We start from the raw sequence: 25,806 nt of genomic DNA, 5'->3' as shown, positions 1-25,806 counted from the left end.
GGGCTACATTTGTCTCCGCTGCTTTGATAACAATTCTGCTGCGGGCCTGCTCCCCAAACAGGTCCTCTGAGTATAGTTCCAGGATATGCTGTAGTTACTCAATCAGCATAGTCTCCTATGGTAGCCAGCAGGAAAACCAGTCACTTCTTAAGTTTCTTCCACTGGCTGCTGACTATCCTCCGGTTCCTGTGACTCAGGGGTTATAACCATCCCTTGTTAGAAGATTGTTAGGCACATTGTGGGACCAGGGCTCTCTGAAGCCTCTAGAGCATGGTTAAATTGTCATAGGAGGTGAGCTCCCAAAGATGCTTGTACAACCCTTGACCTTACCTCTTGACTTGCTATCTGCACTGACAGTCTGGTGGATCCCAATGCCTCAAGCATCTTTGAAATTCTTTGTGTGCATGACCATTCTTGCACTCTTACTGAAATCAAATGTTTTGCTCTCCTCACACCACAGATTTACCGGAATTCAGTTGTGTTCTTCTGGCTAGCTGGCAGTGCACTTGGTGTAGAGCTTCTTCCTATTGTGGCCATAACTAACACAAGAGACGTTATGTGTTTCCAGGTGAGTGGTCTGTGTGGAAGGAAGAATTAACACTGAGCAGCTTCATTTGAACTGTATTGAACCAAGTGGGGTTGCTTCTGGTTCATAGCAATCAAGTGGGACATTTTGTGATAGAACAGACGAGAAACACAGGCCCAGGGGGTTGTGGGATAGCATTGGTGAACTTTCCAGAAAATGAGTCTGTGAATCAAGGCTTGAGTTGCATCCACACTGCAAAATGTTGGGGTTTGGGCATGAGTCCCAGTAGGATTCCCCTAGTGGGTTCTAGGACCTGGGTCTTGAAAGCTTGCTGACCAAGTCAGAAAAATTATTGTATGGATGGGGATGGAAGGGATGGAGGTTGGGCTCAAATTTGAGTCTGAGCCCAGTTTGCAAGGCAGAGTAGCCATACACTGTGTGCCCTCTGAAAATTTCCCTACACCAGGAGAAATTTCAGCTATCCAGATCAGCTGTTTCCTGGTGCCTTGTCCCATCCAGAGTGGTTCAAAAATGTCAAAGGTCAGGGAGGAAACTCCTCCCCACATTTCTAATACATCAGGTGACTTTAGATGAATATGTAGAATTAGAGGGGAAAGTTAAAGCTAAATGAGAAAGGGGTCTGAATGCAGAATATTCTGAGGGACATCTGGTGAACAGATAAAAACAATATCAACTAAAGCAAGACACAGAATCGCTTTCTTTAATTGAGTTCACAGAGTCCACGTGATGCTGTCTAGGCTATGCAAAGTGATGTTAATATACAGTTATTAGAAATATGCAAAATGGAAATTTTGGCCATATGTTTTGGACACGCTAAGAATTCCAAGTGTTTTGAAAGGGCTGTAGCATATTTGGAGCATATATTGCACCTCCACTGCATTTTTTCAATGGCCAGTATGTCTTATTAATGATCTCTCTGCCCTAGCAATAAATGTAAAATCAGATTTTGATGGCAATTAGTTTTGGATCGGGCCCTAATGACATTTCTATACTTCATGATGCTCCCAGACTGAAAAGATTTCCTATCCTATACAGGAAAATAAGCCATAGGAATGGACATTCTGTTGACACAGAAAAAATTACTTACAAATTCACAAGTTGACCCAAGACGACTTTAAACTATGTAGCCTGTGTACTTGGGGATGATTCACAGAAGCAGATTATAAATTAAATTAATCCATCAAAAACACTCCTGCTCTGTTGCTTAGTGTTGTGACAATTCTGCAGCACCTTTTTAAATACAGATTGGTTAGTCATGTCCAGACAGCACATTCATAGAGTTAGAAGTGGCACAGACCTGGAAGAAATGAATAATATGATGATCCAATCCATCCTACTGCCAGTACAAACCTTCTCTGTAGGTTTAGTACCTTGCCTTGGGATTTGTCCTCTCTAGTTGTACAAGTCCTCTTAATGAGATTTTCACCAATTCCCTTTGAGACAGACACATTTCACTGTTTAGGAAGCTTTTATGATAATACCACTAAATTTCATTTCTTATTTCAATTCCTCTCTGCTTAGTTATAGCCGCTTGTTCAGCAATAAATTATTTCCTCTTCCTCTTTGGTGTTTATAACCTTTTATTAGAGATAATCCGCTATCACATACTTGTCTGGGTATCTCTTAGCCAAGCAATACATACTTAGCTCTCTTAAACAACAAGGAGTCTGGTGACACCTTAAAGATTAACAGATTTATTTTAGCATAAGCTTTTATGGATAAAAAACCCACTTCTTCAGATGCATGGAGTGAAAATTACAGTTGCAGGCATTATTATACTGACACATAAAGAGAAGGAGTTACCTCACAAGTGGAGAACCAGTGCTTACCAGTTCAATCAGGGTGGACGTAAATGATGAGGCGGTGTCATTTCCAGGAGAGGGAAAGTTGCTTTTGTAGTGAGCCAGCACTCCCAGTTCCTATTCAAGCCCAAACTAATGGTGTTAAATTTGCAATGAATTTAGTTCTGCAGTTTCTCTTTGAAGTCTGTTTCTAAATTTTTTTTTCAGGTATGGCTACTTTTAAATCTGTTATAGAATGTCCAGGAAGATTGAAGTGTTCTTCTACTGGCTTTTGTATGTTACCATTCCTAGTGTCCAATTTGTGTCCATTTATTCTTTTACATAGAGACTGTACAGTTTGGCCAATGTACATGGCAGAGGGGCATTGCTGGCACATGATGGCATATATCACTTTAGTAGATGTGCAGGTGAATGAGTCCCTGCTGGTGTAACTGATATGGTTGGTTCCTCTGATACTCACCAGCAACTCCACACACACCCAGGAACCAATTCCTGTAACAAACCGCATTGCCTACTCTGTCCCCATATCTACTCTGGCAACACCATCAGAGGACCCAACCACATCAGCCACACCATCAGGGACTCATTCACCTGCACATCTACTAATGTGATATATATATATATATATATATATATATATATATGATATGTGCCATCATGAGGTAACTCCCTTCTCTTCATATCAGCATAATAACGCCTGCATCTGTTATTTTCACTCCATGCATCTGAAGAAGTGAGACTTTTACCCACAAAAGTTTATGCACAAATAAATGTATTAGTCTTTAAGATGCCACCGGACTCCTTGTTGTTTTTGTGGATACAGATTAACAAAGCTACCCCCTGATACTTAGCTCTCTTACTCTTTAATGTCATAAATATAGTTCCGTTTAGCTGGGCAATGGTTAGCTCATTGGTGGCCAAGCTTTGGAAAGGACACTCTCACTTTTGCAGATACGTTTTGGTACAAGAATTGAGGTAAACTTCTACCTGGTCACAATTTCATTGGAATTCTCCCAGTCAGAGAGCCTGAGCATCAAGATGACTTTCTATTACAACTCAGGAGAAATCTTGTTCTCCTTCTTTGAATGTGAATGGCTTGGTGCAAAACAGAGCCAGTGTGGCACCATTTTATGGGGTAGAAAAAAAAACAAGATTTATGAAGCTTGTTCCCTTGTGTGCTGTGTAAGGTTTCCAGGCAAGCTGATGTGCAACAGGCTGGAGAAGAGACAAGGAGGTAGATATATCCCTAAACAGCTCCATCAGCCATTCTCTTCCTCACAAAGTACAGGGTGCATGTGATACAGATGAATCTCCAGCTCTGAGACTGGTGGTGTGGCTAAAGAGGCCACCCTGCTGCCTAGAGATAATTGGAAATTATTATTTTCTGCTCTAGACCCAAAAGTGGTTGAATCCCGAGGTACAGAGAAGATGCTTGAGATGTGTGCTGGGAGCAAGATTTAGTACTAACTTCATATTTTGGAATGTTCTTTGCACGGTATTGGTTTGTGTGTGTGTGCACACAGAGAAAGCTGGGTTCTTGGTCCTGCCTATGGCCAAGGATTTCCCTTTGTAGAAGTGCAGATTGCTTCAGCTGGTTCTTAACTGATGCAGTGGTCCCAATGGAACTGCAGCTGCTGGTGTAACATAGAGCATCCAAAAGACTGCTGTAAGGTATTGTCTATATGAGAAAAGTTACACCAGTTGAACTAAATGGACTTTTAACTAGACAGAATTAATTAATGCAAGCCTCTATTGAAGACACACTTTAACCCTTGCTTAAATTGGTTGAGCTTGCACCTGTAATTTACCAGATTGTGCTAAACCAGTTGAAGCAAGGGTTAAGGTGTGCCTTCAAGTGTTTCCACCAGTTTACCTAAATCAATTTAAGAATGATTTCTGTTAAACTGCTGCAACTTTTCTAATCAAGACCAGGCCTTTGGGCTTCCCTCTGTCCCCGTTCCCTTGACCCTGGATTATGATCAGCATTTATGGTCACCTTTACCCACACTTCCTCAGCTGCATCAAGTCAAACTCAGAGCAACTGGGAATCTAGGTTTTGAGGTTTTTGAAAGTGAAAGATACTATGGCAGTGTGGAACTGGAAAAAGGAATAAAGGGAATTTGGACCCAGACATCTTAATTTTCAACAGAATAGTGCAAGAGTCAAGCTGACTCTAACTCTAATAATGCGAGACTTTAAGGCAGGCCCTGGGCGAGTGGGAAAACTGTAAGAGATATTGTTTGGCCTTGTGTAAGATAAGAATGGAACACAGACTGTAGCAGAAACTATTGAGAAAAGTAAGATATCAGGAAGGGATATGTATAAACAAGATGCAGGTGTTCATCATTATTGTATGCAACAAAAGGTATAAATGCTTGCACCAATTGATTATCTGGCAGAGACATGCCAAGAAGGGGGAATCCCTGTCCACGTCTCCCCCTGCAATTGCTTGAGAATAAACTGTCTCTGACATCCTGCAAACAACCTAAGAATGAAGACTGCATTTTTCTTCCACAGCAGTCTCCTATTTCCTCAGTGAGTGTTCATAACTCCCATTAGTATTATTGGATATACAAGCATGCACTGAAGGGAGAACGAAGCCTCCTGTCAAAAGGAGCGAGAAGAAAGAATTAATCTGAAACTGTATAAAGTGAATTAATAGTACAGGATGGCTTGGTGAATTAAAATGTTTATTTAAAGAACCTCTGGCAATTTATAACCAGAAGTTAAAAGTCTGTGTGCTTCTGCAATATAGCATAGAAAAAGAGATTTTTAGCCAAGATGGAACAATACAAACACCATGTTCAATGGTTGGGCTAGAGTGGTTATGTTTAAAAGTTTCACCACAAAGGCAAAAATGTTGTATTCCGAGAAAAGAGGTATTTTAAAATGAACTTTTTTAAAAAGCAGAACTTCCTAGGGTGAAGCCCTGGTTCCATTGAAACCAATGGAATTTTTGTCATTGATTTCAACAGGGCCAGACTTTTATCACTATAAGATAAATTATAAATATCCAGTGGACTTAAAGAATTTGATTAATGCTGATGCTATTTCCAGCCCTTAGACCCCATTCTGTCCCCTTATTTTTGACTCCCACAACAAAAGTTGAAATAAGAATGGAAAATAGAAACCAAATAATCTAGTCCACCAGGCACAGATACTCTTTTCATTCAAATCCCTCCTCAAAACTCTCTTCTCTTGTGAGGCCCATGCCCTTCATACTGGGGTGAAGTTCCCTCCTATGCAGAGAGCCAGCACTGGCCTATGCATCATTTAAGTCCCACTTATGCTGTCAAGATAGGGCTTAGGTGCAACTAAAATGAGTCCCGTTGCACTGAGGACAACTTCACACAGGTAGAATATTCTGTAAGACTCGCCCTGTCACCAATTTGAATGCATGCAACCATGTGCTCCGAGATCTGCATTCTGGTGGATCAGAGAATCCTAATCAATTATTGATGAGTGGTGTTAAATGATACATGACATATCAATGAGGCAAAAGCATTGCATGTAAATGCTGGAAAGGCCGATGGCTTTTTTTTTAAATTAGGAGATTCACATGAACTAGAATAATCTATCCAAAGACTTCGTATTTTAACAAACAAGATACTTCAATTATAACTGAATGTATTAACAATCATATGCTTTATAAAAAAAAGAGAGAAAATTACCGTCTTCTATTCTTTCTTCTCCTACTAGCTTTTTCTCAGTGCTTTTCATAATAGCAACCAATGACTTGTTAATCATCTTAAAAAAAAGAACCATATTGAAACATCCAGGAAATGTAACTCTTAAGCATTTTTTAATTAAAATATATTCTGTCATACACGTGTAGATTTCTTTTTCTGGGAAAATGCTCTAGGAGTAAAAGTATGTCTACATGGCAATTGGGAGTTGGTATTGCCACAGATGTAGGCATACCAGAGCTAGCTTTGAGCTAGTTAGATCAAGTCTAGCTAGAATAACAGGAGCAGTGAAGCCATGGCAGCATAGTTGGTGGCCATGTATGTATGTACCTGGATGGGTGGGGAATATAGCCACTGTGCTCCCACCTATTGTTACTCAAACTAGGTTTCATCTAGCAGCTAGTTCTGCTATGTCTACACCTATGGCAATCACACTTTCTGATTGCCCTGTAGGCATATCCAAAGCCAGATGTTCAGTAATGGAAATTAGGAGGATGGACCTGAACCATGATCCAGGAGTTCCAGGTCCTCTCTGTTGGAAATCTTTCTCTGTAATGTGAAGCTTTGGAAAATGTTTCCCAGGGATTGGTAGAATTTGTCCACTTCTGTCATCACTTAAGTAGAAACCAGCCTGAATTTTCATGCACTGTAGTTGTATACAATCTTTGAAAATATATGGGTCAACCATAGAGGTTACAATAAAATCAGCGGTTGGACACACAAATACCTATTTTTAGGCACTATTTTTATGCTGATAGTTTAAATTTATTGAATAGTCCAGTAAGTGGCTTACCATCCTGGCCCCAATGCATCTAATCACTTAAGCGCATGCTTAATTTCAGTCGTGTGACTAGTCCCATTGACTTCAAAATTAAAGCACGTGTACTATGGTTAAGCACATGTTTCTTGTCTGAATCAGGACCTGCATGATTATCACCTTGCAGAATTGAGCCCGAAATACAGGATTAGGTGCCTTGATTTAGGCAGCTAAGTTTTGAAAACTGGGATCATGACATAAATTAGGTTGTGTCAAAGAGAGGGGAATTTATCAGCAATGTTGCTAACACTCAGGGTATGTCTACACTATGGATTATTTCAATTTTACATAAACCGGTTTTGTAAAACAGATTGTATAAAGTTGAGTGCACGAGGCCACACAAAGCACATTAATTCGGTGGTGTGCTTCCATGATCCAAGGCTAGTGTCAATTTCTGGAGCGTTGCACTGTGGGTAGCTATCCCATAGCTATCCCATAGTTCCCACAGTCTCCCCCGCCCACTGGAATTCTGGGTTGAGACCCCAATGCATGATGGTGCAAAAACAGTGTGGCGGGTGATTCTGGGTAAATGTCGTCACTCATTCCTTCCTCTGTGAAAGCAACGGCAGACAATCATTTCGCGCCTTTTTTCCTTGGATTGCCTGGGCAGACACCATAGCACGGCAACCATGGAGCCCGTTCAGCTTTTTTTTACTGTCACCGTATGTCTGCTGGATGTTACTAACAGACGTGGTACTGCAGCACTACGCAGCAGCATTCATTTGCTTTTGCAAGATAGCAGAGATGGTTATCAGTCGTTCTGTACTGTCTGCTGTGCCATTGTAAATTGGTGATGAGATGAGGGTTCTGCAAGGGTCTTGCAGGGTTCAGTTCTGTACCATCTGCTGCTGTCATGGGTGCCCCTGGCTGAGGTTGGCCGGGGCCGCAAAGACAAAAATGGGAATGATTCCCCTAGTCAATCCCTCCTTTATGGTATCTAAAAATAGAGTCAGTCCTGCCTAGAATATGGGGCAAGTGTACTAGAGAACCAGTGTACCAGAGAACCAGAGAGCACAGCCGCTCCGTGTCAGATCCTGCAGAAATGATGAGCTTCATGCCATTCTAGGGGGTGCCCCTGCAACAACCCCACCTGTTGCTTCCCTGCTACCCCAACCCTCCTGGGCTACCATTGCAGGGTCCCCCCATTTGTGTCATGAAGTAATAAAGAATGCAGGAATAAGAACACTGAGTTTTTAGTGAGATAAAATGAGGGGGAGGCAGCCTCCAGCTGCTATGATAGTCCAGGCAGGACATTAAACGGTGGGGGGGAGAGGAGCACAGCATCCCGCTGCTATGATAGTCCAGGCAGGACATTAAGCAGTGTGGGGGAGAGGAGCACAGCATCCCGCTGCTATGATAGTCGAGGCAGTACAGAGTCTTTTCTTTACACATGAAAGGGAGGGGGCTGATGGAGCTCAGCCCCCAGTTGCTATGATGAAGGTTACCAGCCGTTCTGTACCATCTACTGGGAATGACCGGGAGTCATTCCTATTTTTACCCAGGCGCCCCCAGCTGACCTCACCTGAGGGTAGCCAGGAGCACTCACGGGCTGATGACAAGGATGGTTACCAGTCCTACTGCACTGTACTGTCTGCCACCGGGGAAGGAAGGAGAAAGGATGCTGCTGTTCATTGCCCCAGCACCATGTCTACCAGCAGCATGCAGTAGACATACGGTGACATTGAAAAAAGTCAACAAATGATTTTTTTGCCTTTTCTTTCATGGGGGGGGGGGAAGGGGAGTAAATTGGCGAGCTATACCCTGAACCACCCCGGACAATGTGTTTGACCCTACAGGCATTGGGAGCTCAGCCAAGAATGCAAATACTTTTCGGAGACTGCTGGGGACTGTGGGATAGCTGGAGTCCTCAGTACCCCCTCCCTCCCTCCATGAGCGTCCATTTGATTCTTTGGCTTTCCATTAAGCTTGTCCCACGGCACTGTGCTGTAGACTCTATATCATAGCCTGGAGATTTTTTCAAATGCTTTGGCATTTCGTCTTCTGTAACGGAGATAGAACAGATTTGTCTCCCCATACAGCGGTCAGATCCAGTATCTTCCGTATGGTCCATGCTGGAGCTCTTTTTGGATTTGGGACTGCATCGCCACCCGTGCTGATCAGAGCTTCACGCTGGGCAAACAGGAAACGCAATTCAAAAGTTCGCGGGGCTTTTCCTGTCTACCTGGCCACTGCATCCGAGTTCAGATTGCTGTCCAGAGCGGTCACAATAGTGCAATGTGGGATACCACCCAGAGGCCAATACCGTCAATTTATGGCCACACTAACCTTAATCCGATATGGTAATACCGATTTCAGCGCTACTCCTCTCGTCGGGGAGGAGTACAGAAACCGGTTTAAATAGCCCTTTATATCGATAGAAAGGGCCTCGTTGTGTGGATGAGTGCAGCGTTAAATCGGTTTAAAGCTGCTAAAATCGGTTTAAACGCGTAGTGTAGACCAGGCCTCAGATGTTTAGAAATCGTGAATCAGGCCCCCAAAATAATTATTGGCTTAAATTTCTAATACTTCAAATATTCTTTTATTATTTCTTTATTAGTATTAGTATTTATTACTTTTATGTTTTGTTTTCTTGTTTCTGAACCTGCAGTCTACATACAGTTCATTTTCAAAGGTTTGCAGCCATAATGGCTACAAACTTTAAAAAAATAAGAAAGCTGAGATCTATATATTCATATGATGTCAGGTGCTGGGGCTTACAGAAACATTCAAATGAGACTCATAATAAAATCAGGAGAGTTGATAAAGCTGCGTCAGATAAAGTCATAATTGACCAAAAACTTAAACCAAAATGTAAAGTGAACCCAAGACCTTTTTGTTTGGTTAACTTTTATTACTACTTAAAGAAAAAAGTGCTTGTTTTTGACCATCAATGGAAGTACTAAATCACAACAGTGAAATCTGTCGTCATGGTATTTATGGCTTGGGAGATCTGGTGAGAGACAGCCTAACCTGAATTTAGGGCCTGATTTTTCAGGCCTAGGAAATGAACTCTTCAAAGTCTGAACCAAAGCAAATCTCTGGAGGTTCACCCATGATTAGTTGTTGTGACAAGGTGTGACAATCCTACATGTAATGGGTTACTGGGTTCCTGAGTTTCACATGGCTGATCAGAGCATGGTTATAATAAAAGGGAAAGAGAAACTGGCATAGCAGATTACCATAGAGGATGGGTGTGCCCTGTCTCCTCCCAGCTGATGGAAGCTTGAAAATCCTAAGGTGATAATTACGCCCTCTTGCCTCTCCCCCTGTGTGGTCATGAGATTCTGCATGTGCTTGCTTCTTGCATGCCCTGTAGTCTGTCCTACTATCTGTCCATTGGCTGCCTTCTGCCTAGACTACTACAGAGGGGTTGGTTGGTTTGGTAGAGGGGGATTGTGGTTTGGTTGGGTGCATGGTGGGGGGTACTGAGAGCAGCAGGCTGGCAGTCTAGCAGCCTGCAATTTGCCTGCCCTTGCCTGACTGCTGGTTCTGCAATGCTTTTACTTTTTATTATTATTATTATTTTATTAAAAGCTCAGCTGTGTCCAGTGGTCTTTCTGTTGGTGCATCTCTGGTGGTGTTACACCTGCACCAGCCGGGGGAGGTCTATTGGGGGAATGGGATGCAGAGGGATGCAGTCTATGGGGGTTTGTGTGAGGGAGGGAGGAAAGGGTGGCAAAGCTGGGAGGACTGCTTGGGGTGAGTCGGTGGGGGGGGATTGGGGACTGGCATGGCCAGGCAGGAGCTCCACAGGGCTGGGAGTGGGGAGTGGAGTGGCACTGTGCCACCGTTGTTGGTCAGTGACTCTTGGGGCATTTCTGGTGGTGTGGTACACCTCCGGGTGGGGGGGAATATTTTGGGGGTCTGGTGGTATGATGGCTGTACCGACAATTGGCCGGTGGCACTGTGGGCATGAACCTGTGGCAACTAAAATGGGACTGACTTGTTTTGAAAGGCAGTGCAACTTTGTTATCTTGTGAGAGTTGGCAACCTTTGACTAGTTTGAGTTGAATTGTTCTGGTTCTGAGTTTGTGCATTTGGAAATAAAACAAGCCCTGAAGAAAGACATCAGAAAAGACCTCAGTTGGGACATTACTTTTCCTTCTGCATCTGGTGAGGCTACATACTGGCTTACAGTTATATGCATACTTCATGCTACGCTGATTATTACATACATTGGAAACCTGGACTAGTGATTTCAATCGCTGCAATGGGTTCTGGTTTTGGCTCTGCCATTGATTTACTGTTACTTTAACAATGTTGTGCATCAATCGTATAGGGCTAATACTACCTCACGGGCTTGATTTAATAACATTTGTAAGTCATTTTAGGATCCTCAGATAGAACGCAATAGAGAAGAGCAAAAAAGTATTACTTTTTTTTAACAATATTAACATTAAAATTTTATCACACATTGTTTTTCACTTCAGTTATCACAATCTAAACTCTTAAATTATTTTTTATATAGATATTTAATATCATACAGACATCTTTAACCGGCCATGTTTTTGTCTAGATATTGTAATCCTTAAAGCAGTAGTAGCAAAACATAGACCAAGAAATGTAATTGTATTTATTTAACTAGTCCATGGACTTTAGGAGGAGGAAAAGGAAGAATCATGGCGACTGTTATAGCTCCTTCCAAAACCACCATCTATTACTGTATCTAAGCTGCCATTGATTATTTATCAAGTGGTTGACACAAGAAATAATATATATCAACAAGCAGGTCTTTGGATGGTATGCAATGATTGCTACCAAATATATACTGTAATTACCCAAAAGCAGACAGATGTGAAAAATGAACACTTGGGCCACATGCATGAGAAGGTCACACTAAGCAATTATTTTGCTTTTCCATAACCTTTCACTAGAATGTGATTATCTGCCAGAGAATATATATAGCTGTGATCACTGATGTCAGAGAACAGCCAATAGGCCTGTGCTTATGACTTCTGCAGTGATCAAATGATTTGTCCAAAGTTTCTCAAGTGGGTCAAGCATTCAACAGTAAATGGGAGGCATTGGAGAACTTTGTATGAGATAACTCCTTTCCCTGTGGCAGCAAGGCTTTTTAAAAGATCGGGATAAAAAAGACCTTGTAAGTAGGCCAAATGACAGAGTGTGAGGTGGCAGTTATTGAAAAGCTTAAGCAAAGAGGTAGATCTTACAATGTTCTCAGATCAGATTGTGGCAAGGCCGTAGCTTGTGCAAATTTCTGGTGATAGATTAGTAAACTACAGAAATGAGGGCCTGATAGTGAGAATGACCTGCCCTTGCTCTATAGATAGATATATGTTATTCAATATACTTCCCAAAGGCTGTTTTTAATATAGAACTTGATTATGTAAGTAAACATGGTTCAATTTTGCTAAATTTGTTACCCTTTAATTAAAAAACCCAAAAGATCTCTACTATGAGGAAGTGACTATAATACTTGTATAATACGCTAGCCAGCATATATCGGTCAACAGACACCACACTTATCACCTTGATAATTGTTATAGTGACACCTTTGCCAAATTAATATTTGAAGGAGTGGTGAGAACCTTTATATGTGATTTAAAGTGCTTTGCCAAGCTGCATAAGTGGCAATATATAATTAACACAGCTAAATTAATACATCTGTATAATAATATAAACCTTTAAATGCAACTTGTCTCTAAGTGTAAGAAATGGATTATTTTAAGATTCCAATCATGGATGAGGTCTTTGAAGCCTTGTTCTTCCTTGTGCATGTCCTAGCTAATCTGAATATTTTTTTCTGCCTAGTAATGTTTTTAAATTTAAAGTAAGTGGATTAATATGCATGTTAAAAACTGACAGGTGAAATTTCAACTTCATCCTGGTATTGGAGCTCACTTCGGATAAAACATTCATTTTTGAAAAACTGGGATAGGCATTATTACAGGGTGTCCCACAGTGCTACATACCTGAGGAATAAAACAGAAATTTGGAGTAGTGACATTACCAGTGACATTGCCATATATAAATTCCTTGCAATGAGTTATTACACAGTACTGTCTATCCATATTATAGGTCACCCTTACTGCAGGTTATCACCATTTGATAAGCTTCACCAGGCAGGAGACAGGAGCGGCTAGCTTCTTTGTCTCATGGTACTGGTCCAAGCCATCATGGCTACATACTGGAGTTACGATGCCAAAAACATCGTATCGGCATACATACTGATATCCCTTAATGGAACAACAAGCTGTGTACGGTTTTCTCTAGGTTTGTGTTGCTGTGTGATACACCAATAGTTCCCATCTTCTGCGTGAACTGTTGAATGGACAGTAACTAAATTATCAAAGATTGCTGTGTCAGGATTCGATATATGCAGTGATACCATAAAAGAAATGTCCGTGGCATCAGACAATGAGCAAGATTGTTTTGAATAATATGTGCCTTGATTAGGATGCAGTGTCACTGAACCCAAATTATGAATGGTACTGAAGGAGATCTATCTACACGATTTAGCACATTGCCAAGTTGCCACTGTTTGTTATAAATGGAGGACAATACCATTTAGCTAACTGTTTATTGCTAATAAGGTTAGGCAATTTCCTCTTTTCAGTGTTCCCTAATGAGCTGGTTCTGGTATTTAAGATGTAATTCCCATAAAGCAGTGCAAATAACTTCTTTACTTGTTTATAATTTGTTGTAATTAATTTATTAAGTTTGCTAGTGTTTGGCTAAACAGTTTAGCAATGTTATGCATGTTATGTACCACATACTCTTTTTTGTTTTGTTTTTATTTGGATTTTTTTAGTAGCTACACCCTCAATGCCATGAATAATGAGTTTTAGAGATGCTCAAAATAGTTGTTTTTTAATTTTTTTTTCATGTTGTCCCTGTTCCAACAGCCATTCCAAATACTAAAAATTCTGCAACTTAACCAATAATTTCATCTAGACTTTGAAGTATCCTTCTTTGAAAGGTACGAGACTCTGGAATAGTGTTTTCCCCAGCCATTGGGCCTAGTGCATGTTCCATAAGAAGCTATTATATTAATAAAAAAGTATACCGTAATGATACATGTCCTTTTAAGTAATCACCAAATTAGCCACATTACAATGAGAGAGATTTAAAACCTGAATTTGTTCCCAAATTGCCTGATAATTTGTCTGCATGCCAAATGTATTACAGGAGTGCCCTTCCTTGTTGCAGTTACCTGTTTGCGGGCCACTCGATTTTCAGTCTGTCCCTGCCAGCCTAACTTCTATCCCTCTTGCTTGCTGCACTTTGTCTGATAATCTCCTAGTCGTCCCATCATTTTATATAAAAATTTGCCAGCATATATTGTTCAATGTTCTGAACATAAGTGTTGATTTTTTTTAAGTAGGGTTGAGTGGACAGTAAACAGCAAGGTTAAGATTCTGTCACAGGTATTTTTAGTAAAAATCACGGACAGGTCACGGTCAATAAACAAAAATTTTGTCTCTGACTTTTACTAAAAATACCTGCAGGTGGGGGGAGACACAAACACAGAGTGCTGCTGCTGCTGCGGCTTGCAGCTGCTCCAGTCCTGCTGCTGCTCCAGCCCCAGGGAGGCTGACCCAACTCCAGCCACTGCTCTGGGGACCTATGCTCCAGTGGACCTGAGGCTGGCCACAGGTCAGCTGTTTGGGTGGCCCTGGGGCTTGCCGCTGACAGCTGCTCCAGCCCTGACCCAGAAGTCACAGAGGTCCCAGAAAATCACAGAATCCGTGACCTCTGTGACAGAATCGTATTCTTAATAAATAGCAAACAAATCTAAAAAATGTACCTCCTTGGGCCAGATTTTCAACTTTAAATGACAGAATGGTGTAGAAGGTTCTTATTGTCAGTCCTCCTTCTGTTTGTGGCATATCAAGTATGTGGGTTGGTAAACTTAATCTTTTCAAATTTATTCTTCTAGAAATTAATCATGAATATTCTAAATTCGAGCTGTATTGCTTAATTGTGGTTAGTCAGATAAATAAATAACATGGTATTGGTATTAAGGCTATCCCTTATGAGTAGTGATGCCCAATGGTCCCAGTAGGTTAGGGAATTGTTATATCCATGTAACTCGGAGTTCCTTAAATCAAAACTTCATACTGAAGTACCGTAATAAAACCAGGTGATGTAGGCAACAGGTCCAGTGGCTAGATAAACCATAGACACACTTGGGGGGTGTTGAACTAGAATCATGGTTCTTTAGCTCCAGATAAAACACAAGTTCCATTTATGAGTTAAAGGAGAACTGATGTAACTGCCACTTGTAGTAGTTTCCTTTTCTTCCTTGTGGGCTAGCCACTGGAGGCCTATATCATAGATACATACACACAAAGGCAGTTCATTGCAACATATACCTATGTGTTTTATTGATCATTTCTGCACTGTAAGGGAATTTGCACAACACTGTAAACAATCCCCAAATTCCGTCCCAGAATGCTCCACTCTGAGATTAAAACTTGGGACTTTCTCATCTTTGATTGTTCCAAACAGCTACTCACAGATATGGAGGGAATATCCCCGGGACCATGTACTACTGTTGGAAATATGACTGGCACATGTAATTGGGTTTTGAGAGAACTGCTGCTTTCACTTTCTTAAAGTAAGTGGAAAAACACCAGACTGCATTTAAGTGATGGTAATAAAAGAGATGAGGGTAAGAAACAAAGTTGCTAGTCAGGGTGACTTTCCCTTGACAGTAACTAAATATCTTATGCTAGAGCAGCAGTTTTCTATAGTAGCCAGAAGAAATATCATCAGTGTGATGCTTCTTATAGAAAGATTTGCATTCAAGAGTTAAAACTCCTTACCATGCAACCATAAATGAGTGACTGAAGAGGAAAAAAGTATTCACTGAGAATCTACGTTATATGTTTAATTATTATATATTATTAATATTCAATTATTATGGAAATGTAAGGGAGGCAGATGCAGGAGTCCAAGTACAGGACCTTCTGAGGAAGGGTTGTGCAATAATGAACCATGTAGAATAATATTCTGCAGCTGTTAAATTAGCAAATAAATTACTGGCAGAGCAATAGTACAGCGCTAAACAAATTACTGCTGTTAGGAGAGAGCTTTACTCTAAAGTCAATCTTATTGGCTACTCCAAATAAACCAGGAAAAAGTTTAGCTACAGCGAAAGATATGTAGGGGGATGGGAAGGTTCTACAGAGATCACAAAATGCTGGATGAGACATTTAGAGAGCTCTGCGAGAGCGAAGGATAGGAAAGGAGAGAGCGCATGGGCTGGAAAAGATACTGCCTCCAGAGCAGAAATCAATCACGTTGTGCGGAAACAAAGAAATCTCAGGCCGACGAAGGACAAGGAACTACAACATGCAATGTGTTGAAAAGTAGGAAGAGTTCGCCCATGGCTTGATGCTCGGAATGGTGAATGCTGAAAGTAACAAATGAAGGGCAGAATACAGTCAAACAAGAGGACAAACTTGCAAGTGAGTAAACAGACAATTCAAAAGACATGAAGTTTCCATAGCAAACAGATGGAGCTGATATTAAAAAAGAAAAGCAGCAAATGGAAATGGGTGGAGTACCTCAATGTCAGTTTTCTCTCCAGAGGAAGAGTTTTAGGCACAGTCATTTTTTTAAATGGAATTGGCAAAGCAGATGACAAACTAATATTAGAGCAACAATCGTCTTTTATTCACTTACAGCAGATATTGTCAGCGTGCAGAGAAGATCTCCACCCTTCAATGAATCATTGGCGTCTAGCACACCAGATTCTTAAACTGATTAATTTGTATTAACTTGGCCAATATGTTTGATGGCTTATGCTGCCTATTGCAATGAATTATTCAGTATAGGGAAACCTGGATTTTTCCTGTGCAACGGATTGGTGAGATTTATAAATAACTGTAGCAGAGAGTTGTATGTATGTGATAGGAATCAGAAACAGGCCTCAGCTACAAAATTCAGATGTGGATCCTGAGTTTCAGCCTCCCACTCTAATTAGGATTTGGTTCAGCCCCTTAGAGGGAGGGACGAGCTGTAAAATTCAGATCTGGATCTAAATTTGGAATTGACTTCTGCCAAAGTTCAGAAGCATTAGGAAATGAGATTTTGATGTAGGCTCATTTCTAATAAGAATATAAATTTTAGGGACAGAAGATCCATGTATATTTAGCTACTTTATTTCTTTGATTTAGCGGATACAGTCCACAGTGGAGATTACATGCAAATACTTGACTAACCAGTTGAAAACTGTATGCTGAACAATGAGTGTCTATGTTCTGTGGACTAGATTCTGATTTCTGTTGCATTGGTGTAAATCAGTAGTTGATAGAAGTGCTTGAGATTCATGCAAGTGGAATAGAGAACAGATGTATTTTTATGATTTGTAATTCCATACTACTCTTTGTATGTTCTTTAGTGACAGCCATTAGTGAGTCTGGTATAAGTCCCAATACTCAACTAAAAAAATTAATAGAAAATTCACCCCAGACCAGCGCCTATGTTCTGAGAATTGGGTGAATATTTATTCTTGATGGTTTGAAATAGTTTAGTACATTTTTCCTGTATTTTTCATTTTTGCATCTTTTGCATTTGAATCGCAGAAGCAAATGTGCCAAAACATAATGGGATTTACTGTTTTTGCAGTTTTTCTCACTGGCAGAAAGTGTATGAACATGCACATTCATACACACATACACATAAGTGTGGAGAGACAGCACAAGAGCCTATTCTATGAATTTCAGGTTTACAGAAAAAAGAAGTTAACACAAACATCTGAAATTGTAGAATGCTAATCCAAACCAAAGCCAAAAGCTTAATCATATGAGGTTCAGTGAGCATACCTTTTCACATCTTCTCGGCTGTACCATGGATTTTCTACACTGTGTCTGATCCATTTCTTGTATCACATTTTCATGCATTTTAAAATATCTTATCTTAGTGCTTCAATTTCTGCTTTGTAGTAACCCTGAGAGTCCTGGATAGAGCCATCTGGCTCTGATCTCTTAACTTTAATTCCTTTATGGAGTCTTTTGGAGAGACCAACTTTTCAATATTTCACCCCCTTTGGAAAGGTGGCTTCTTCCCTCTCTCCCAGGTATCAATTTCTCATCTTCCCCTATAAATTCAGAAGGAGAAAATTAATTTTAATGGTATTATATGGTCTCAAATAAAACATTCATTTAGTTAATGTAAAATCATGGTTTCCACAAAAAATACTTTAAAAACAAGTATTTAAAATCCTTTGCAGCTGACACATTTGTTCTCCTGTGGAGGGCAGACTTGTAGCTGTGATATGGAATACACAGAGTTCTGTGATATATGCTGTCTGGAAGAGAATAGATACAGCAAGAAATAATGGCTGAGTTCTGTGTGGAGAGTGTTGAAATCAATGAAGAAACTTCAGAAGCCTCTGAAAAAGAAATTGTAATTGATGAAAAAGCCACTCTAGATGTGAAAAACCTTATAGATCTGATCCACCATAAAGTGAAACTGACATGGCAAATAGAAATGAAAAGTTGACTGGTGGGGCTGGATGACTCAAGAGGCTTGTAACTGATAGGAGACATTGGCTCTAGGTCACCACTTTTAAATGTGTGCAGATTCACAAATTGCTATTGTGCAAAAGTCATTAATGTGCTGGGAGTGTTAGTCTCCCAAGGCTGACACCATAGGAATAACCATAAGTTTTGGGGTGTCACTAATCTTAGCACAGGTCAAGGATTTAGGCCACAATCCAGCAAAGCATTCAATCACCTCTTTAAGATAATTTTGTAATTAGAGCTGGGCAACATTTTTTGGGTGAGTAGTTTATTTGCCAAAAAATGCAGTTTACTGAAACTATCTGTGAATTTGACATAAATATGCTAAATAATTTTGGCCAAAAATATTGGAGAGAGAGGGTGAGAGGGAAGCGGTCTGAGGCACCATTCACAAAACAGGAGAAGGGGCTGCTTGTGTGCATCCCCCCCCCCAATACTCTCAAGTCTACAGAATTTCCCTGTCATGCTGGAGACCCAGGTTTAAGTCCCCATTCTGCCTCATTCAGAATATTTTTTACACTGCATATGAGGGCTCTAACCACTGGATTATAGGTTTTCTGGGTGGCTGTCTCTTGTTGAAGCTGTTCCACTTTGTGTAAAAATAATTAAGTCATTGGGCCAGACAGAGAGAGAGACTATAGCCAAGTTGTCAGGGCATTCACTTGGTGGGGGATATCTGAGATCAAGTCCCTGCTTCAATGAAACTTTAATGATTTATACACGGTGGCACAATTTCAGCAGGAGAAACCGAGCCCCACCATTTAAACATACTTATCATTCTGCAGTTGTCTGAACAAGAAGTCAGCCTCTCTCTCTATCAGATTCTTATAATGTGCCAGTCGTTATGGTGTTCAAGTACTTCTATTTCAGACATACTTTGCAGGTTCAGGGTCTGAAATAGAGGTACTTGAATACTATAGTGCCAAGCACATTATAAAAAAAAGAGACAAAAAGCGGGGGGGGCGTGTATTTTTTGTTCCAAATGGCTGCAGAATAATATGTACATTTACATGTCAATAATATTAGAATTCACTGGTTTTTTATCAGTGTTTGTGGGGAAATGGACAAGATAGTCTGGTAGACAATGAGTGGGACTGGGCAGTTGGGAAATCCTGCCTTCTGTTCCAGGTGCTGCCGATGATTTGCAAAGTGAACTGGAGAAACTCATCCAAATTCATCATTGGCATGAACTCATGCAACTCTTGTTGTCAATGGGAGTTGCACCTACAAGCTTGCTGTGTTGCAATTTCCCCATCTGTAAAATGTTAAACACCTGATGGGTGTGTGGTGAGGTCTGATGAGCCAATGTTCATCTCATGCTTTGAAGATATAGTTTTACATAAATGCCAAGTATTTTAAGTAAAAGTAAGATTGCAAACCAGATTCTGGGGTGTGTATCTACTGCACAGAGCTTGGGTCAAGGAATGGTGTGCAGAGATTGGTTGTTAAATTAACCCATCAGCAATTGGGGTAATGCAGGAGTATCCCAGCCACAGCTGCTTTTCCTGTGGCCAGGCACTCTTTTTCTCTGTTGTGAGGGTGGAGGTGGCTTTATGCCATTGGAAATCCACCTTGCACTATGGTAAATCTCCATGAAGTTAACAGATTACACCTGGGACAAAGCAGCTGCACCTTACCAGAGAATCTGACCCAAGATTTTTATTTTATTGTGTCCATACATCTTTATATAAACTGTACAGGAGACCTGTAACTTCAACACTTACGAAACTAAATCTAGGATAGCTAGAACTGACTGGACTTTGAATAGCTTGTGTTTGCCCAGGCTTCTCAGTCAGATGGCTGGAATGAGATGCCAATTAGAAGACTGGTGCAATGATAGACTATTTGTACCTATTGTCTAGCAAAGTTGAGCATAACTCTGCAGACAGTTGTCATGCCTGTCAAGTGGAGAAGATCATTATTGCAAGCAACTGAGTGGCACTAAGCAAAATGATAGGGGACAATCCAAACCTTGTACAGGTAATGAGTAATATGTAGAGTATAATCTGACAACAGGATATGGATGTGACTGTTTTAGCAATCTTTCCCAAATCTGAACCTTAGAGTCCAGAAAATGAGATACTAGCATGAATTTCCCTAAGCTTAATTACCAGCTTAGATTTGATAGGCTGCCACCACCCAAAAATATAGTGTTTTGGGGCACTCTGACTTCCCCACCTTCCCTGGGGACCCCAAGAACCCAGATCCCTTGGGCTCTTAAAACAAGGAGAAATAAACCATTCCCCCACCTCTCTCCCTCCCAGAATTTCCCTCCCTGGGCTAGTCTGAGATACTGATCTAACCTCTTAAATCACCATATAGAGAAGCATCTCCCTTCCCTTCCTCAAAGAGGCAAACAGATTCAAGGAAAACAGAGAGAGTTTTTATCACTCCCTATCTCCCCCACTCATCCTGGTGAGTTATCCCAATCCCCTGGGATAAAACAAGGGAAACAGAGAAAAACCAATCAATTAGGTTCTCTAAAAAGAAATCTTTTAATAAAAGAAAGGAAAAAGTAAAGAATTATGTCTATAACTTCAAGATGTATATATTACAGGGTCTTATAGCTTACAGACACCAGAAAGAGACTTTCCCACCAGTACCAATACAAATCAAAATATTCCCAGCAACTACACATATAAAAGTTAACCAGCCAGATCCACAATTGCAAATAGAGTTAAAACAATTAAAAAGCCTAAACCGCCTGTTTTACTTACTCTATGACAAGAAACTTAGAGAGCCTGTAGTAATGTCTGGTCTCTCTCTGACACTCCGAGAGAAGAACAAAGAACTCACACCCAAACTTCCCTCCACCCAGTTTTGAAAGTATTTTGTCTCCTGATTGGTCCTCTGGTCAGGTGTTTCAGGTCACTGTTTGTTAACCCTTTTATAGGTGAAAGAGACATTAACCCTTAGCTATCTGTTTATGACAGTGACGATGTGGAAGAGTTGGTTCATATCTCATGAGATTTAGTGTAGGCAATAACCATTATTAGGCACATCATGCTCAGCACACTACAGGAAGAAGAAATCCTAACCCCTCCACAAAGAAATGACCAATTATAAGAAAGATGCTTAATATTTGGCTTGATAAGGGCATAAGGGGTTAACTTCATCTCTGCATGGTGTCAAGTATCAGAGGGGTAGCCGTGTTAGTCTGGATCTGTAAAAGCAGCAAAGAGTCCTGTGGTACCTTATAGACTAACAGACGTATTGGAGCATGAGCTTTCGTGGGTGAATACCCACTTCATCGGATGCATGTACATCGAAGTGGGTATTCACCCACGAAAGCTCATGCTCCAATACGTCTGTTAATTTATAAGGTGCCACAGGACTCTTTGCTGCTTTCATCTCTGCAGTCCACTTTGTCTACTGCAGGATTTCTGCACCTTCCCCAGAAGCATCTGGCACTGGGCACAATTGGAGACAGACCACTGGACAAGATGGACCACTGGTCTGATTCATTATGACAATCTCTGTATTCCTAAGTACTTGATTATGTTGGAGAGCTGAAACTGAGAGAAAGACAGACTTGCCTTTTCAATCTGCAGAAGAAACACGTTAGCTCATTGTTTATACTGCAATGCTTCTCTGGTACGACACTCTTTCTACCTGTTCAGTTTGTGTAATATACAACAGAGTATCCTACAAACAGAGGTCAGCAAGCTTAAACTGAAGAAGCAAAAGTGTGGACTTTGCTCAAACTAAGCAGTTACATAAACTGCTATGTACAGTGTTACTCATTATGTTTTATTTAGAGGTGCCTCTTTCGTTTCTGAATCCTGATCAGGGTGATTAATGGCCTAGCAGTTTTCACAGGGAGATAGCTATTTGCATGACAGCATTTGACAAGAAGCGGTCAGCATTTGGTAATTTAAAAGATAAAGATAAATTCAGATTACGGCTTGTGCTTTCAGCCCTTTTCCTGAGATTAAAGCAGCCAATAGTGGAATAAATTTACTGTACAAACGAACTTAAACCACCCACAATTCATGTACTGCAATATCAGACATGACACAGCGAGCCCTCTGTGGCTCATGCAGAAAACATAAGGGTCTCATTTAAAGCTGTAAATGAGAAAAGGAAAGGAATTCAAAGGAAATCTTGGCATTCTTTTTTGAACTCTCCCTATTCTGCCTACAGGAAGAATGAAATTATATGGGCTATCACCCACAGGGTCATATTCATCCAAGAGGAGAGGAGATGCCAAGTAAAAGGTTCATCACTTCCGTCTATAAAATGTGAATCCTTTTGCCGCTGAATATGAAGACAGCCTGTGTGCAAGGCTTGTGTTGTTCAAAAGGATAATTTTAGAACTATGATTTCAAAGGGATGTCAGACAGCTGTCCTGGAGATAAATTTTTATTATAGTAGCTCCTAGGGTCCTCATTTGGCTAGGCGCTATACACACAACTAAAAGATAGTCCCTGCCTCAAGGAATGTATCATCAAATTCTAAGACAAGAGACAACAGCAGGATTCAGATAGATGGGGAGCACAAAGAAGCAGATAAATAATATGGCCGATGTGATAGGCAGTGGTCTTGGCACAGCAGCTGCCTAACTGTTGTCAAGTAATTGTCATGCCTGGTTTTTATGAAGTATTTGTTTCTGATATATAGCACAAGCCCCAGTCCTGATTCTTTGAGCAAAGCTGGAATGGAAAGGCTTTACTGCCAGAAACTATGCATCTTTACCACCAGCAGGGCCAGTCTTAAGGAAAATAGCACTCTGTGCAAACTTGTATTTTGGCTCCCCTTGTCCCAGCTGCCTTCCTAGGCTCCCCGTCACCTCAGCCCCCATTGCTTCTTCCTCCCCACTCATTGCCCCCAAATTCCCTTCCATGACCTTCCACTCCACGCCCACCCTGCTTCTTGCCTCTTCACCACAGCACCTCCCTGACCACGTCACCCATGCATAGGGCCCATTTTGCCCTGCAGTGTCTCACATCTGGATGCCAGATGGGCATCATAGAAAACCCCACAGCAGTCACTTTGACTCCCCCAGCCAGTGCTACAAGGAACCCTCATCTAGTCTTGAGCAGGCAACCAAGACAATGTAGTAGGCAGTCTTCTGCACTTTGACAGGGTGAGCGGGCACTCCTGCACCTCCCAAATTCTCCCACTCAGCATGGCATCCAGCTTCTCTGCCAGAGCCCCAGAGGGTCAGCAGCCCAAGGGGAGGTGCAGTGACAGGAGGGCACCAAAGGAGCATGGTGCCCTGAGAGCTCCAGAAAGGGGGAAGGGACCCAGAGATGTAGAAAGATAAATTACATTGGTGTAGGGATACCAGGAGGGTAGTGACATGAGGGTTCCAGGAGGGCAGATCTCTCCCCACCCCAATACTGTGAATCCCCAATATTCAAGTACCCCTGCCCAGTCCCAGGGAAGGTAGGTTATTGCGGGAGAGGGAGGTTAAAATGCTCCAGTGCACTGAAGGTAGTTAGAGTGGGTGGTAATGGTGGAAGGTCAGCTCCTGAAATAGCCCCACTCCTTGCACTAACACCTCCCTTTGGGATGAATAAGAAAAAGGGGGAACTCCTGAGAGCTGGGGAGCATGGGGAACTTTGGGGTCCGAGTGTGGCATGCAGGAGGGGGAAACTCAAAGATGTGAGGGACACCCTGAGAACTGGGGAGGATGGGGGGGCTGTGAGAACTGGGAGGCTGGGATCTATGGGGTAGAGGGAGGCGCCTCCTGTGAGCTGTATGGGCATGGAGGGGGGCTGTGAGCTATGAGCACAGGGAGGGGTCCCTAGGTGCTGGGGGCACAGAGAGGGGCTCTGGTGACACAGAGGGGCCCCTGGGAGCTGGGTGGGCTGGTACCTAGAGGGACAGGGAAGGGTCCCCTGGAAACTGGGGGTGCTGGGAGCTGGGGGGTACAGTGAGGGGTCCTCTGAGCTGGGAGATAGGGCACAGGGTCAGGACCCCCTAAAACTTACTGGTCTCTTTGCCCTTCAGTTTTAGTTCCCAGTACCTCCTAACCTGGAGGAGGCTGTCAACTTCCAGCTCTCATTGGCTGGCCGAGACGCCACACTTGCCTTCCATTGGGTGCATGGCTTTCATTCAGACCGCCCCTGGAAAGAGGAGCGGCAGGGCTGGGATAGTCTAGGAGGAGGATGCAGGGAAGATCCCGAGATGCGGTCACTGAGTGCGGAGGCAGGACTTGGAGCCAGGCTGGGAAGCCATGTAGGGCGGCGAGCAGGGGCCCTCTGCTCAGGAGCAGGCTAGAGCACGTTCCTGCTGCACAGGGCTGCACACCTCAGGCAGAGAGGGGAAGCCCGAGCCCCTGGCCTCTGCACCATGGTGCCCCCTGGCTATGGTTCCCACTTTGCCCTACCCTAAGGCCAGCCCTGACTCTCAGTCTGAAAGCAAGGTCCAAGATACTTACCCAGATGTTTGATAAATAGTGAAAAGCCGCATATTCAACCTTACGCTTCCCTCCAGTGCAGGTTTGTGGCAACATACCTCCATGCAAATTTGTCCATGCAAATTTCATTAGCTATGCCCCTTGCATAACCATAACCCCTGCATGTGAAGTGAATGTGACTATGGAGCCTCCTTGAGCAAAACATTTTCTGCTTTTCACTTTCCACCCACTGGGTCAGGAGATCTGCAGCTTTTAAGGTGTTTTTGGCCTACATCACCTTCATGAGGTGCTTAGGAATTGGAGCCCCAAATCAAAGACACTCTGTTCAAAATAATTGGAATGGCTAGTAGGGAAAAGGAACACATGTGTTTGCTAGAATTCAAAGACAAAAGGAGTTATCACCAAGTCAAATACCTTTCAAAAGTCTAAATATTATGTCAGCACTGTTACCTTTATCAACCAAACTTTTCTTCTAATCAGAAAAAGATATTCAGTTTGAGAGGATTTATTTTCTATATACCGATTACCCTCCTGTAGTTCTTTATTAATCGAGTCCCATACTAGCAGCTTCATAATCTTACAAGAGATCAATGTTAGGCTGACAGGCCTATAATTACCTGGGTCATCCTATTTACCCCTTTTTAAATTGGCACAACATTTAGTTTTCTTCCTGGCTTCTTGTATTTCCCCAGTGCTCTAAGATTTAGTGAAAAATCAACATTAACAGTCCAGTGAGCTCCTCAACCAGCTATTTTAAAACTCTTGGGTGCAAGTTATCAAGTCTAGCCAATTTAAAAAAAATATTTAACTTTTACTAGCTCTTTAACAACCTCCTTAGATGCTAGTGGAATGGGAAGAGAGTTATCAGATAGTAGGGGGAAAACTTCGGTGCTTAACATCATAGGTGCCCCATCTTGGAATGCCCTGACAACTAGGAATCCATCTTCGCTGGCCTTCTTCCCCCTCCTCAGGTAATGTTTCTCACCCTTTCTACTGAAAGGTGGGAAACCAAGCAATCATGTGACCTGTGATCTGCCCAGTAACAGCAGGGCATTTAAGGGCTAGCACATCAGAAGAAAGGGGTTGCCCTTCTGAGTA

At 41.8% G+C, this 25,806-nt stretch overlaps 1 long non-coding RNA gene across 1 annotated transcript in view; it reads right to left on the bottom strand.

Moving 5' to 3' along the window:
* Positions 1 to 2,890, bottom strand: part of LOC115660023 — a 95,021-nt gene extending 92,131 nt beyond the window's left edge. The window contains exon 1 of the long non-coding RNA XR_004002714.1: positions 2,826 to 2,890. This is a non-coding gene — a long non-coding RNA (uncharacterized LOC115660023). The remainder of the gene's footprint in view (positions 1 to 2,825) is intronic.
* Positions 2,891 to 25,806: the final 22,916 nt, after the last annotated feature.

This window comes from Gopherus evgoodei, chromosome 11, assembly GCF_007399415.2.
Source record: "Gopherus evgoodei ecotype Sinaloan lineage chromosome 11, rGopEvg1_v1.p, whole genome shotgun sequence".
Lineage (NCBI taxonomy): Eukaryota > Metazoa > Chordata > Testudines > Testudinidae > Gopherus > Gopherus evgoodei.
Note: the sequence above shows the minus strand (reverse complement) of the source record. Positions and strands in the feature narration are given on the sequence as shown.